Below are 16,796 nucleotides of genomic sequence, written 5' to 3'. Positions count from 1 at the left end.
GTGGGGAATGCTGATAATCTGTGTGACCTGCATTGTTACAGCCATAGCCTTGTGCTGTTTTGCAGCCCATTCTGAGTCTTCACACTTGTTCTTATCCATAATGAATACGGATGGAACTGCAATATTAATAAGCCTCAGAGCCGTGGGTGCTGGGTTTATTTAAGGATTCAGATTATGAGGACAATGGAGGTGACAGGATCTGCATGTGCGTAAATGGATATAGTCATGTTTTCATTCACTTTTTTTTTTTTTTTTTTTAAATAAAAGTCACAGGACTGAATATCTGACAGCAACAGCTTGGCTGAATGACCCTTGACAAGATACTCAACACTTGTTTATTCTATCAAAGCCACTCATCCTATATTCACAAAAAGTATGTTAACACCTGGATGGAGAACAAATTAGGAACTGAAAATCTTTCAAGGGAAATGTGTTGTTAAAATTAAATAAAAATACAATACAATTTAAATACATGCTTTATATGAAAAGACTATTAAAACATCCCTCCACTGTCTTTGAGTGTTCTTGATCGGCCACTACTTTTTTCCAGAACTAAACATTATTCTGTATGATCTGTGTACAATCACAACATAGGCCATGCTGCCTTTGATGTGACCACTACACTAGCATTTAATAATTTGGCGTGTTAGATTCAAAGAGGGAAGAAAGAGAATGCACTTGTTTTGAATCTTTGATGGTACAGAACTTCAGCCTTTGGACATCTCCAAACAGGTACTTCACCCCAGTATAAACTTATATTCAGGTTTACAGTATATTTGCACAATGCATTTGACTGAAGGATACTACAGCTATGAGATGTCACTTTTACTTATCTGAAGGTCATAACCTCACATAGTGTACCATATTTCCTTGACAGCATTGTCAGGCATTGTTATCAGGATTCAAAATGTGGAATGTACCATGCAAAAGACTGCATATCAGCATTTTCCTCAACATTTCCAACAAATCACAGCTGGCAAACCCAAGATGGGATGTCAAATACAATACAGGCAACCAACTATCAGATCCATTACTTAAGGAAATCAGAGACAGCATGTATTGAAGAGAGTTGTAATGCATTTCCATTCCGAATATTTTTTTCTTTCCCATTACCTCAAATCTTGATTTAATTCAAACTAGCCAAGGTTAGCAGCCGTGCCAGGGAAGGGTATTGGTTCCAGAGATTAGCCTGCAAACAGAGCTGACGTCATAGCCTTTTCAGTCAGTGAGCCCCTTTTGTTGGACAGAGGCTTACAAGGGACTTTACCGAGACGTTACAAACACTTTACCATGGGTATTACAGAAAAATGCACCCCATGTGTGACTCATTTGCAAAGGAAAAGAAAAGCAGGGGTGACATTTGTCCCTTTACAATATCCAAGATTTTATATTTAATACCCATTGGATGTGGCCGATACGCAAAGATAAGCAAACAAAGATTAATTTTGCAATATGTTTACTGTATGTTAACAATCCACATGATTTGCCTTCACAATTAGCATTGCTTTATTCCTCACTTAGTAAAAAATGACTCTGAACATAAAGGAACATATATCCTCTGCCTTCTTTGTTGTGGTTTTGCTCAAGCTAATACCTGTTATTGAGTCGCTAATGCTGAGCTCACCACATGGTTGAAGCCTTTCACAGTACAAAGCTTAACAACGAGTTGAAGAAAGACACATAACAGGTTGAAGCAGTGCAGAATTACAAAAACAGTGATCTAGAGGTCAACCAAAAAGCAAGTGTTACGTTTTTACTGCTCCAGTTTCTTAGGTCTGTTACAAGGATTGCAGAGCTATCTCTTGTTCCACTATAACATATCAAATTAGTTTTGGAATAAGACCAAGCTGGCAAAACATAGAAGTTGAAGAACTTCAGAATCAACACAGGTCCGATAGAGAAAAAAGGTTAATATGGCTAATGGAAAAACTGCTTAGGCCTCATTGGACTTTCAAGTCATTTAAAGAGAATCTATGATTTCCAAAAATCCCCAGTGTCTACAGTGGTGGTTGGGTATAAAACATTATTTGACATTTTGCTCTGAACTTGGACAATGGGCTACGGCTAACTTTGACAAATATTAAAATTTGTCTCGAAAAAACTTGCCTTCAAGACTTTGAAGGCATCATTTTTTGTAAAAGTATGATAAAAGTATCTCATGTTACCCGCTTTGGCATGAATAGAAATCTTATGACACTAATGCTTAACCCCCAATTCACACATACTCCGTGCAAGTTGCGTCAGCACTACGTCTCTGTTCCGTTTCAAATATGCTGCAGGCAAGCGTCAAGCAGGACAGAATATGACAGCCCGGACAGGAAGCCAGACAAGGAAACGCACAGAGCATCCGGTCAATTTCAAAATAAAACACAATATATGGACTCAACATTAGGTCCAAACAGGCACCGAATGAACACCAAATCATCTTCAGAAAGACAAAGCAACATGTTTGCACGTTTTTCTCTTTATTCCCATGGGATCTTGTAGTTCTCCTGTCGTATGTGTACAGCTGATCATGGGTGTGCTCCGCTGCACTGACGCTCCAGAAACAGATCCAGTATGAATGAACGCGAGTAGTCCGACGGAGCAAAACCATGGCGCTGACGGACCGCGGCACACACGGAGTATGTGTGAATTGGGGGTATAATGTTCATAATGTTCATCAAATGGTGCACATGAATACTCTGAAGAACGTAAATGATCTTGACTCAAGAGATTGATAATTTAAGCCTCTGAGATGTCAAGTATGGTCTGTTGCATTTAATAGAGTGGTCAGATTAGCTTGAAAAGAACAATTTCTGACTGTTTAAAGGAAACCAATTTAATGTTTACAAATTCATATGGAGATCTAAAGCAAACTATTCCCTGATTCCCCTGAGCTCCTTCAAAGTGGATCCTTGGTCCACTGTCTCTTTCCCAGAAGATCGATGGCAGTTGAAGAGTTCATTATCCAAGACGAATCCATATGCTCCTCTGCCATTTCTTCAGTCGTTCTTCTCATCCATTCTTTGCTCTGTGTTTTAATTGGCCCTCAGTCATCAGTCATATCAGCTGCACTTGTTCTTTTACCCACTCTGTCGTTCCAGTCTAATGACACAAAGGCTAATTTTACACCCACCAGTCGTTCTGTTTAATTACTAACTGTCCGGACTCCTCCGGCTCAATCAATAACAATCGGACAGAGAGAGAAAAGCTTTGGGAAAAAATGTCCATGGGGCACTTGATTTGGAAAGAGGAAATACGATTCTTCATGTCAGTGGACAAGGACAATGAGCAAAGCAAAAAGCAGGTATCTAATTGGTTATCGGGACTAATTTGTAGGATACCATTGACAAACTGTATCCTTGGCATCACATGTTATCAAAGCTCCATCTGCTTAAAGATTTCACTTTGTGACATCAATAAATCTAGGCAGCACTGAATCACTTTAAACTATTCAAAGCCTGCTTGTATAGGATGATATTTTTACTTATGTCACATGCAAATCTGCTTATAAGTTCTTTGATGCATAGTTGTTTTGTATATGAATGGTTAAAATACCTCATAGTTTTGCATTTAACGTCCTTTTACACCTGATGGACAGTTCAGTTTGTTTCTATCAAGAAAAGAAACAAGAGATGAAAATATACCTACAATAAGACTGACCGGTTATTTTCTAGTTTGATGACTTTGCTGGCATTCTTACTTGAATCCTCAGAAGAACATTTGAATTTGATTGACATTCAGTAATGCACAATCTTGGAACCCATTGGCTATTGTCTGTTGATAATATAGCCTCTGGGAATGACGGCAATATTTTTTGAGCTTTTGGTGTAGCCAGGGGTAAGAAATAAACAACTTCCAACTTAATTTTCTGTGCTTTGCCAGCAGTCAAACTGGCAACTTGAGAATTGAGAATGGAGTTGAGGGATGACGTCTCAGAGCGGATTGCTAAAGTGCTCATGATGGATAGGCCGGATCTTTGTAACATAGCAGTAAGTAAGGTCTTTTACCTGCTTTTTGTAACATAACAATGAGTAAGGTCTTTTTACCTGCTCTTTTGTAATGTTAACAGACAAAGAGTAAGGTATTTTACCTGCTTCTTGTAAAGTGTCTCGAGATAACACTTGTTATGAGTTGACGCTATACAAATAAAAGTTGATTGATTGATTGTTAGCTGGACTTGAATGCATATTCACAGAGATCAGTCATAGCTCTATCATTGTAAAAATAAAAGCCCAATGGTTTCAGGATTGCATTACGACAGATTGCATTCCGTTCCATTTTGCTCTCCGCTCTAACCATTTTCCTTAATACAACAAATGATCACCAACACTTTTGGATCATACCATTCATACTACAAACATAAACCAGAATGCTTCTAACACCAAAAATTCTGTCACATGCCTACATGCGTCAAATGTTTATACAGATTTACAGATGTAGCAAAGTTACTGCTCCTTTTGTGAGTACTTATATTATTTTTTGTACGCCATGAACTTAAGATAACTGCTTTATAGAGTTAATAGTCTTTTTTAGACTGGAACCGGCCCTTTTATGTTTTAAATAACCATGGATAAGGATCAGGAGCGATCCGTCTTTCTGATAAATGTAAATTTTTCGTTTAGAAAATAAGAGCAAAGCAGAGTTAAATGGTGGATATGATGAAAAAACTTCAGTAAAAGCTGGGTGGATAGATGATAGCTAACTTTAAGGTAGCGACAGTGAGCCATATCCACCAGTCTGGGAAGTCTCACTTTATTATACGCTGAGTGGAAATGTGATTGATTTGACTGGTGTTTTAATGCAATAGCCCCTCTTCTTGAGTTAATCTCAGCTGTAAACTGAAGAGATGAATGACATTTGACACTGGATTCATGAATCAGCGTTCAAGTAGCCATCAGGATTTATTAGATTCAAATCAGGGTTACCCAGCAAGCAAGGACTAAGTGTTATACTGTTTGTGTAATATAATGAGAAAATCAAATACCGTTTGGCCAACTCTGTGGTAGTAAGTTGTAGAGTCAGTCCAGTAAGATTCTGATCTTTTTTTTTTTTTTTTAACTGTTTGAGGTGAGTCCTTGGAGCTAATGGAAGACGACCAACCACCACATGATTGTGCTTCCTTCTGTGTCAAGCGTGAGTGTCCAAGAGCATGAAGCAATTGGACACAACCAATCAGCGGAGTCAGTTGAAGATGCACGGTTATTGGCGACCAATGGGAGATGGCGTGCCGGGCAGGGCTGGGAACTGATGGTAGAACCGAGTGGCTGTGGCAGTGCTAATGGTAAGTGAGAGGTAATTAGAGAGAAAACACTCATGTGCGGCTCTCCATCCGGCGAACAGAGCAGGGAGCCAGGCTCCCCACCGCCTCATTTATCATCATCTGCTTAGCAGGCGGCTCAGAGTCAGGACAAACAGAACAAACCCCCTCCATCTTTCTCCTTTTCTCTGCCTCTCTCGTGGACCTTCTTATCTTTTGGCACTTTCATCCCGCGCTACTTATTCTTTGTAATGTACTTCCATCTGTCTTTCATTCTCTGCAATCTAACTTTTGGGTGGAGTCCTTATATTCTTTAAATGCTTCTTCTGCATTCTGTTTTTTTTTCATTGCTACCTGTCAACAATTTCCCTTTCTTTGCTTTTTCCTGTTGTCTAAAAGGGGTATTATAATTTTGTTTCCAATTAGATTGTTCTTGCTCTATTTAGTACTTTTTTTTCTCTCACGGTCATTTGTATGTATGTTCCAGCCTATTCCCTTTTTTGTCCAACCCCATCTATTTATTCAATATGCTTCACCTTCATTGGTTTGGTGCTTTCCACTCTCCATTTCTGCGTTGCAATTTTCCCTTTTTCTGTTTTCCATCATTCCCATCACCACCTCTCTGTGACCCTGGATGTTTTTCATTTTTACTCTTTCTGCTCCAATTTGTCTCTTCATTCTTTTAACTGATGCTATCTTTCATTGGACAGATTCTGATTTTTGGATCACTTTTGTGCAATACTGCAGCTCGTTTTCTTTAAGCAAGTAGGAAACATACCAAGTAGGTGTGAGCCTATCACTGTCATATGGATCATTTCCACCAGCAGGACCACGGACTATCATTATCTCTCCTAAAACTAGAAGAAAATGAGGAATGAGATGCAGAATACAGACAGACCAGAACAAATGGGAAACAATAAACTTGCACTAAACAAGTTGACGTCTGTAACCAGGTAGATGAATGGATCGTTTTAGACTGTTGGCAGTTTTACTCCTGAGAGGAGCATGAATATGTAATTGCTATGACTTCACCGCCAAAAATCCAATGTATCTCCACTGAAAGATGTGTGATGGATGGGAAATGTAATGTTAATCTCTTTCCAGATGAGTCAGCAGAAGTAGTCTAACTTCACAGACCAGCTTAAATCCATCAGCATTTGACTCTCTGTTCTGTATGGACTTCCCATTAATGAATTAGTTCTCTTGTACAACAGCAACAACATGACAAGACCCTGGCAGGGACACAGGCAATAACACACAGCCAATATCGATAATTGGCTGCAACAGGTGACAGAGAAAAATGGAGACAAGAAGGAAAAAAAGTACAAGACATGGACATAACTCCAGGGTGTGACGTGCAAACAGAACTAATTTGTAGCAGAAAGTCATTTGTATCATTCATGACTGGCGGCAGTTGTTGGAGAAACAGGGAAAAGATACACTCAGGTACCCCCAATTTATCACTTTAACACTTTCTTCCTCTGTGCCACTAGAATGTCTCACATTGCCCTTGTTTCTATACTGTTAGTGTAAAGATAGGCTAAAATGCAGTATTATGTGAACCAAAACAGTTTGGAGTAAAAAAAAACAACAAAAAAAAAAAACAATTCTTTAACATAGACAATTATTGTGTCCCTCTTTTTCCAACAATGTGTGATTTATTAAACAGTTTTTTTTCACAATAATTGTATCATTCCATTTTCATCTAAGGTGCTGTCAAGATACATTTCTGTTAGTGGCCAAATATATACATGTGATTTGTAGAATACAATAGAATAGAATATCTTCATCGTCATTGTACCCAGTACAATGATGCAGTAAATACATCAATGCAATAAAAAAGGTAAATAAAAAGCAAATAGCAACAAACACTTCCTTCCCTTAGCTCAACATTAAGTACTTTCTCAGCAGCATCCCTTATATTTGAAAATGATCACAGAACCTCAAGGGTGTGTTGAAGTATAGTTTGACATATCGTTACTTTTAAATAGTTGCATAATCCTGTCTGTAGTCTTGTACTAAACATACTTAATTCCTTTTTTAAAAGATTTAATTTGGGGCTTTTGTCTTTATTTAGACAGGACAGTGGATAGAACAGGAAACTGGGGGGAGAGAGTCAAGAATAAAATGCAGGAAAGTAGCCACAGGTCTGACCCGAACCCGGGCTGCCAGCCTAGAGCAATACATCCCACATACATGGGACGCAACCCAACCGATAGGCCATCAGCACCCCACAGAACAGATTCCAAACCACTACATTTTGGTTATAATATTTAATTAGGGCACAAGTACCTTGTGTTTATTTTCAAAAATTAAAAAAACTGTGCACTTCAGGAGAAAAACACCTTTTTCTTAATTGCTGCACTTCTGTACAATTCCCACCTACTACTGAACTGATCTAACCGACTATATCAAAGTATTTCCAACTTTAACCGCTAGGACCATATATAACAGAAAACGCCACTCATTGATGCATCAGTATTCACATAATGTATCAGTCTTAGGTGACATTTTTCTGCAGGAAGACTCATTTCATTTTTTCTACTTTTACATGTTTTAATTACCTCACTGCTTTTGCTCAAAAGATTTTTTGAATACAGCACTTTTAATTGTAATTGAGTGATATTCTTGTCTAAGTATTGTATTTACACTACATCAAAGGATCTGAACACCTGAAAAAAATTACAGAATTATCTAAAAATCAGTAATTTGAAAAAGTAAGGATTATTCAGCTTTTACAAATGGGAACCAAACAACATCCCTGTGCATGGAAGCAGCTTTTGTGCTGGTGAAAGCCGACCTGACTGATACCAAGACATTGTCCATTTGCAATTCTAAATTCAAAGTTGCCAGACGTTGCCAAAGACCTCTCTAGCACTCACTTATCAGCTGCCTTATTATAGCCTAATAGCTACTTTAAATGCGTTCATATAAGTTGGCAGGCATTCATTTGGAAACTGACTGTCTTTATCTATATTTCATCAACTGGACTAAAGATATTAATAGTAGATATCTTTATTAGGCCTTAAATCTCATCAAGACTCCTGATGTGAAACTTATGGTAGGAGACTTAAATGATCCACAAAACGTATTCACTGTGACTTATTTCATCACTCTTACTTTATTGTCTGTATTTTAGTCTGTCACTATGTTCAGCAGCTGTTCTGTTTTCATGCCTCTTCTTCCAGGATGCAGTGAGACACATAAATAAAGCTATCAGGTTGTGGAAAGCTTATGAAACACACAACTGGCTCATGAGTGGAGTAAGCACAGATGGCTCTCAGATCAAGGCCTTAAGGTACCGAAGTCCTGGATCCAAAAGCGCCAGCCTGTTCCAATCTGGCTGTAACTGATAAAGTCTTCAATGAGCAGAGTGACTTCATGGCTGCATTACAATGCTGCAGGAGTTTGGCTTAATCTATGAGATGTGCTCCAGTTGAAGAATGGTCCCACACTTAATTGTCAGTTAGACAAGTTCAATGTCCCTCAAATTCTCTCAAAGAGCAAGTGTAAAAAAAAGGCAATGAAGACCTGTACAGTGTAGAGGAAATTAGTCAGTACGGAGGCTCGATGATAAATGACTGGCAAGAATAGATAAAAAAATGTACATCTTAAAATCAGAAAAAGATGACAGAGCTGAATCAGACAACTGGCAGAAAAATGTAGGGCCTAGAAAAGTCGGCTCTCTGGTGGAATCTTGTTTACCACTTTACCCCCCCAATTCCAATTCTCACCTGCTCCTTTCCTCAGCCTCTGCCTGTGCTTATCTGCAGTCACACCTCTCTCCCGTCTTGAGCACTTATCTTCCCTCCCCAGTGTGCATCATGAATCCCCAGCCCCGTTGAAGATAAGACACTACATGACAAGATTCTCCCGTGGAGCAAAGATCTCACAGTCAGATGATTCCAGCAGACAGCCATCTTGGTCCTTGTCCTGCACAGGATGTTCGATCCTATCCCAATGGTGCATTTACCTTGGTTTGTTTGTGAAGCCATGTGCCACCTATTCTCTGTTGGGACTTGTTCCATATGGCAGCAGGGCAGAAGGGGTGTCTACAATAACAACAAACTCAAAGATTTTTCTGTGTCAATAATGTTAATAAAAAAACACGGAGTGCTCCAATGGTCCTTTTAACCTCTTTAAAAAATAAATAAATAAACTTCTCTTTCCCTTCTCTTCTCTTTCCCTATACATGATGTCACTTGGTACATACAGTTGGATTATGTACCCGTTTTCATTCAAGGATGTTAATGGCGTACCTTAAATCTTTGTGATTTTCTCTTTTAGCAAGGCATCTATTAGAAAACCCAAACCCAAAGGAATAAAAGACCCAGTAAAAGGAGACCTCACAGCACGATCTGATTTTAAAGCCCAGTAAGATAAAAATAATGCAGTTAAATGTGATCTTAGAGACAATGGAACAAATTACTTTGCAGTAGTAGCAATGCTCTATCTGATTGTAGCCCTGCATGGAAAGGAATATATCAGGGTGGTACGTTGCGAAGGTCTTCCTCCTCCCACATCCATTCAGAGATAAGGACGTGATGACACTCTCTGGGTAACAAAGGAAAGAGAAAAGGAAATTGAAAAAGGGAGGGGGAAATGCCATACAAGATCAAAATATCTTGGATGGCCTTCCTTGATATATTGCTCTCTGGTTGCCTCGGAATGTATAAGAGAGGTGTTATATGTGACTTCTGGTCCTCAATTATTTTAATCGTAACACATTTTTGTTGCTCTTTCTATTGTTGACTAAGTTTATTTTCCTGAAACACATTCATGCAGATAATAGAAACCTTTGAGCACCCCAGAAAATGTCCACTGAACTAATTGAGGGGTTAATGATTTGCTCAAGGGCACTTGAATTATTTGTACAAGGGAAAAAAAAAACATTCTTCTCCAATCTTGTTTTACCAACTTATGTGCATATGAATGGATAGGTCTTAGAACATAATGCATCTGGAGCTGTTCTTACAAGATCTTCATCAAGTTAAAATTGAGGGCACAGCCAGAAGAGAAAAGTTCCCAGTGTAGAATAAAGCTTTACTTTAAGTACTTCACAGAAAAGTCAAGAAAAGTGAAAAGCTTGGCACAGTCCTTCAATTAGTTTTCCATTGAAGGATCCTTGCAAAGTTTCTGCTCTTGTTTTCCTAGTCTCTAGAGGTAATAGACCTGTCGCTGCAGTAATAATGATGAATCTCCATTCTCTGCCCAGCGAGGCCGGGAGATGCCCCCAAATATGGATGCAAGGGGCTTGTGGATAGTGGACCTGGGAGTGGAGGAAACGCAAAGATTGCAACCACACGGTGGAGTTATAAATCAAAGGGAAACATAATACTAGAAACAGACTGTCACAGTTTAGCGTAATGCTATTAGTATTAGAAATTCAAAGGCAACCCATTTAAACTAAAGATAATGGTTTCAAAACAGTTAGATCTTATTCTGCAGGTTCATTTTCAAACACTTCCTCCTGGAAGTCATCATGGGAGGAGTGTTTGGGTGCAACCCATCACAACTCCTCTCTTCCCTGTCCCAACAGCACAACACTTAATTACACCTATGCCATTTTAATAGCTCCTGTGTAGTGTATTTCTTTTTTGAAAACAGGTCATTTCGTTTTTTTATTAGAGCACAGAAATTCCTCATCCTTGTGGAAGTTTTGAGAGAAAAATATATAAGATTTAGACCTGGCCTCAGATCTATTTTCAGCTGACTGCAAGCCTCTGCTGATGCAGCGAAGTGTCACTGGAGTTGGTTGTTTATGTCTTTAAAAAAACGTTCAGAGTCACACTGTTCATGTCAAGCAGTTTAACAAAAATGCTAAATAAGAAAAGCAAAGGTGAAAGCGAAGTGGCTAAAAAACATTATGGCAAGTGTGTTTTTCCATCTTATTGTGGGGTCTATTTTGTCTTTACTTCAAACACTCAGAGTAAAGCTGCTGCTCCTTTGCATCGAAAAGGATCCAGTTGAGGTGGTTCAGGCATCTGGTTAGGGTGCCTCCTGGTCACCTGCCTTTGACACTGAAGACCCAGACCTCGCTGGAGGGATTAAGTATTCCTTCTGGCTTGGGAACGCCAAAGGGTCCCCCAGGAGGAGCTAGAAAACATTGCTACGGAGAGGGACGTCTGGGACAACTTGCTTAGCCTGCTGCCATTGATCCAGCCCTGGATAAGCTAAATAAAATGTATGGATGGATGAATAGACTTTATTTGGGATTTTGTTTTTGTTCATGTTCATGGATGAAATTATAATGCAATGATAATGATGTAAATGAATTGTAAAAGTCATGATTTGTAAGAGGACAACTTAACTGTGGCTGGACATGGATTTCCTGTTTTTTTTACCTCCTCCACCTCTTACCTATTACTCTTTAGCACAATAACATTAACTTGCGTTCTTGTTTGCTTAAGTCAAAAATACTATGGTTGATTTATCACTCAAAAGTAAACAGGTAAAATTGGGATACTTCCTATGCTGTTATTGTTCTATTTGGAGAGTCTTGATGCTTCTTTCATTTCTCTTTCTCACCCTCTTTTTCCTTATTTCCAATCATCCTTCTTTCATCATCATTTACCATGGCCTTTAATACAAATGCCCTCTTTTTCTGTCCTCTAAACAACAAGTCAAATAGGCATATGTATTCTGCTTTCCCCCCAGCCACTGGCTGCACTCTGACTTTTTGCTCGGTTAAACTCTACTGTAATGTGCTGACCCGGAACAGATGCAGTCGACCTATATATAGTAAACTGTGAGTGAGCAGCTTCCATCTGCAATAGCAATCTGGTACTGCTGCGTCCTTTGAGCTCTGCAATTTCTCCCCGGTTGCTCCTGCTGCTTTCAGAACGCTTCACACTCTGGACACCGAACTGCGGTTCAACTGATGTGGAATAGCCTTGGGGCTTGACCTTTCTGGCAGGCAGTGAACTGTCAAGTCTGGTTATATTTTAGTAGTCCTGTGTCAGTACAAGACACTCCTGAATGTGTTGATTGTGACATCATCCGGCAGACACCACGGGTCCTGGTTTCGTTAGAGGTCTACAGGACTGACCTTTACAACCAAATCATCCCAATGAAGACATTTGGCCCTAGAAAGAATCCTAATGAATTTGGCTTGTTTGGGTCCCAGGACATACCAAGGGCAGGCAGCTGTTTTTGAAGCAGACAATTGAGCCATTTCTGGTCAAACGCTTGGGGCACATACGTGATCATTAACCTCACCTTGCACAACTTTTTCATTCTATTGCCTCAGGTCAATGAATAGTAGAACTTCTGCCCCTTAGGCTACCACAACGGAAACCATTGAAGGCAACTGTGTAAATGTTTGCAAAACCCTGTTCTCCACACTTCACAGATAACACACTCCCGTCGGTTCCATTGGCGAGTGAGATTTATCTAACAAGCACAAAGCTAGGTTTTGGACGTGGAGATACACACACGATTAGCAGAATGCCCTTCAAGCAAATGGCTCTTTAATCCAAACCGTGATTGAATTTGGACTCAACACTAGATCAAAGATGGGTTGGCCAGTACTTTGTAAATTCTATGCTTCAGGCGCCACTAGGTATGTTGGGAATTTTGCAGCCCTGTATCATGAGCGCAGTGAACACTGAAGCGTGACCTGTCTTTGTGATAGGATCTCTGTGTTCTTGGTGGGTAATTGGGCTCCAGGGCTATGGACAGAGGTACAGAGAGGAGAGAAGGTGTAGCTTGTCAAAAGATGTGGAAGGCTGAAAGACAAGTGAGAAGAAACACCTGAAGAAGACGAGTCTATTTCTGAAAGTTTGATCTTTGCTTTTAAGACGGTGTCAAGGAAAGGCAGGTAAGGAGAAACCCCAGAGCATGCCTTAGTTTTTTTCTTGTTAAACCTTTTGGGTGCCTGCAAGTAGGAAAGAGAAGGAGTGTGGCGAGTCTGTTGATGTTTGTGTGCATTAAAAAGGAAGAAAAGGCTCCGAGATTGTTTTCATTTAAAGTTTAAGGACATGAGAGCAAAAAGGAGCCCGTGTGCTGTAGTTGCAGGTTTGCTTTCCCAGTTTCAATATATGGCATCAATATTTCAGTCAGGCCCATTCTCAAGGGCAATCATTATTAAATCCAACTGATAAAATAAATATTAGAACTGCACAGACACATGCACATATCCACACAGACTGGGGTGTAATGATTAATCGGGGCACCCAAGGTCTAACCCCTAGTAACCCCAAGGCTGCAGCAAGAGCCTTACATTAGGCATGCAGCCACATAACCTCCCTCTCAACCCACTCACCTGTCTTCTAGCTGCACCTGTTTTGCCATTCTGGGCATTCATCGCTATTCCAATCATGTTTCTTTCCCTCCCAAGTCACCTCACCACCTCCTGTAGTATGTGCTTGGGCGAATGTGTGTGAATATATGTGCTGCAGAGATAAGTGAAAGGGGGGAAAACGAAGCATGTTTACAGCTTTCCTCTGGGCTCGTTTTAAAAAGGGTTTCTCCTCCAATCTAATCTTCATCTAATATTGCTTGGGTGGTCGCCCGCCTACATAATATTACAAAGCTGCAGTGCCCATGAGGCCCATAGGGAACTCTCATTGTTTTATTACAGATCCGGGCCCTCCGTCTCTGGCTCTGGTAATAGGCTGTCCTTGGGTGTTTTTTTTTTTATGGCAGGTTACCCATTCATTCAGAAACACCACACAGGAACAATTGTAACACAAATTGGAGGTAAGGGTGAATGTTAATTGCTTATTAATAAGGTATAATGATCAAATGATCCAAAATAAATATCAGTATAATGTTTATTTGTGCCACTAAGCAAGGGAAACACAAGACAAAAAGAAGTGAAAGAGCTGACAAAACCAGGTAATGTGCAACAATTCAAGTATTACATCTTGGGTCGGGCAAGTGTCCAACTGCAATCTCCAACTGGTTATTTTATCATTGTGAGGCATTAGGTCTGTCATCCAATTGGCCAATATATGCCTTGGCAAGTGTCCAAACCTGATATGCTGGCAGTGAATTGGTCTAAAAGCCCCCATTCACTGCTATTTAGATAGCACTCTGCCTGGCAGGTCTGGCCTTTCCACCCCTGCTGAGGCATAACTGTCAAGGCCAGCTTAGCTTCTGCAAGAGGCGGTCAAACTGAGAGACATACATGAGAAAAAAGGACAAGGAGGACGAGGAGAAGCAGAGTGAAGGTTGTTTAAGAATGCTGCTCAGGTTTTCAATCGGTGCTAGGAGGGGCCTCTTTGGGATGACAGAGTGTCTGGCCGATCTGGCGGGAAAGCCAACCCAAATGCAGGGATGGGATGGTTGCCGGGTTGCTGAGGGAGGATGCAAGTGATGGATGGCGGTTGTTAGACTCAGTAATTGTGTTCAGGTAATTGACCCTGCTCCCTCCCCCTTTTCTGCTCTCCTGTTGGTGAGCCAAGCACTCCATCTCTCTTTCACTGGTGTTGCACAGATGGAAGAAAACATCAGCAAAGAGAGACCAGTTCCAGGACGTGGCAGCCAAGTTGATAAGGGTTTTTAAGATGTTACTTCAGTGCCCTGGTGGCTGCTTCTCATCTTATTTCAACTAAAATAGTTATCTTTATTATTAAATTTATTAAACTATTATTAAATTTTAAATACTAAGCACTAAAAATGATTTAAGATAAATGAAACGGTAGAAAGCGCCCAAATATCTAACATTGCATAAATGTTATTTTATCATAAGTAAGGCCCTCATAATAGAATTTGTGCCAGTGAGATAAAAATAAAAGTAAAAACTTGAATGAACATGTAGCATACTGTGGATCACATGTGGCCTGAACACTGGAGGGTTATCCAAAAGGATCACAGATCATAACTGTGAGCAGTGGCACCACTACTTAGTACAACCCCATAATAGCCCATTTTCCTGGCATGTGAATGGTAAAATCATGTAAGAACCACAAAATGCCTTCACCTTTTAGGCCAATGACAAAGCCAATCTCCACCTCAAGTGCCAGCAGAGCAGAGACTAAAACGGAGAAGGATTGTCATTGCTTGATATGGTGAGGGTGATGATGTACTTCCCTCTTCATGCATCAGCACATTATGGCAGCATTCATCACTGGTCCCAGACCCTTTGCTAATAATCAGCTGGGTATATCTCAATCTACAACCTCTGATTTATATCCAGCTCTGCAGTCGGATGACAAGTTTTTAAATGGAGCGGTACAATGTAAATCATAACCTCGCTGAATGCCTAGTCGATGGGTTCAGGCTAAGAGATGTGACGGAAGAGAGGTGTAAAATTCCATGCGCAAACAAACACTGGTCTTTACAGTAATATTTGCACAGGATGCGTTTTGTAACAAAGGTCAGTGCAGCTCATATGTAGAGTATTCATATATCTCAGTTCAGCATAATATATCTGCTTTTTTAGCAGCAGATATTATCTCAGGAGTTGCAAAATGTTCAGTCGTAGTTAGCCGCCAGCTTTGACGACTCCAGTATAGCCTCTGTGCTCAATATACCAACAAGGCTAACTGGCATCCCTTGCCCCACTTTTACACACTCTTCTCTCTCACCTTTAGCACCATGTAATAAAGAAAGCCAATGTCACCCTGCTAACTCAGGGCATAAACTACGGCGTCCAAACTTTCTAATTCATAGGTCTGTTTGAGCTGAAGTGCAATGACATCATCTTGCCTAATCCAATCAGCGAGGAGATAAAGCCCTGTGTTGTTTGACCTTGCTTGTGCTGATTCACAGTGTTGATGGTGAGAAAGAAGTAAGTGGATGCGATGCCGTGTTGGTAGTTTATTGCAGTTGTCCTTCTCTTGCTTTCAGGTAAGGATAGAGCAGTAATGGAGCAGGTGAAATTCCGAGATCACTAAATATGTCCTTAAAGTCACCTTATATTATTATTAGGTAATCATCAATTTAAAATAGGCGCCATTGTATTTCTTGGGCCATTTTTAGAGAAATTATTCGTATGCTAACAATTTCATAGATCTTGATTAGATTAATGTAAGCATTATCAGTCTTATTTAGTATTTAAAGAAGGTGAGCTGTGAGACTGACTTGAAGTGCAATGACATTTTCCTGGATGGCATGTCTCAAGGGTTGTTCTTCAAATATAAGCAGGGCCGGTCCGCTTGTCCGTCATATGCCAATGCACTATGGATCTATGTAATTGTATCATTGAAGAAACAATACAAAAGAAAATAGCTTTTGACTGGCCAACAAGGCTTACCATTGGCTATTTTTTACAACTGTCACTACCCCTCCCCCCTCTGTATTCTCATGCTCTCATTATGAAAGAGACTCTGCAGTCCCCTTAGTAGATATCTGCTTCTGCAGTATCCATTGTCATGCAGCAACAAGTGGAGAGAGGAGAGGTGTGTTGCTCTGCAAGGCAGGAGCAGGTGTGTGTCAGGCAAGCGGAAGAACATTATGAGCGCAAGGAAAGTAAGGCCAGAGCAATAATAAGCGTTACAAGCTAATAGCCTAGCCTAGCAGTGGGTGACTTAGATCTCTATGGAAGAGTTACATCAGTGACATTATTAGGCTGAGGCCATACCATTTAGAAGGATGTAGCCTACATTTT

Source organism: Labrus mixtus, chromosome 3 (genome assembly GCF_963584025.1).
Source record: "Labrus mixtus chromosome 3, fLabMix1.1, whole genome shotgun sequence".
NCBI classification, from domain to species: domain Eukaryota; kingdom Metazoa; phylum Chordata; class Actinopteri; order Labriformes; family Labridae; genus Labrus; species Labrus mixtus.
The sequence above is the reverse complement of the archived record's forward strand: the minus strand, read 5'-3'. Positions refer to the sequence as shown.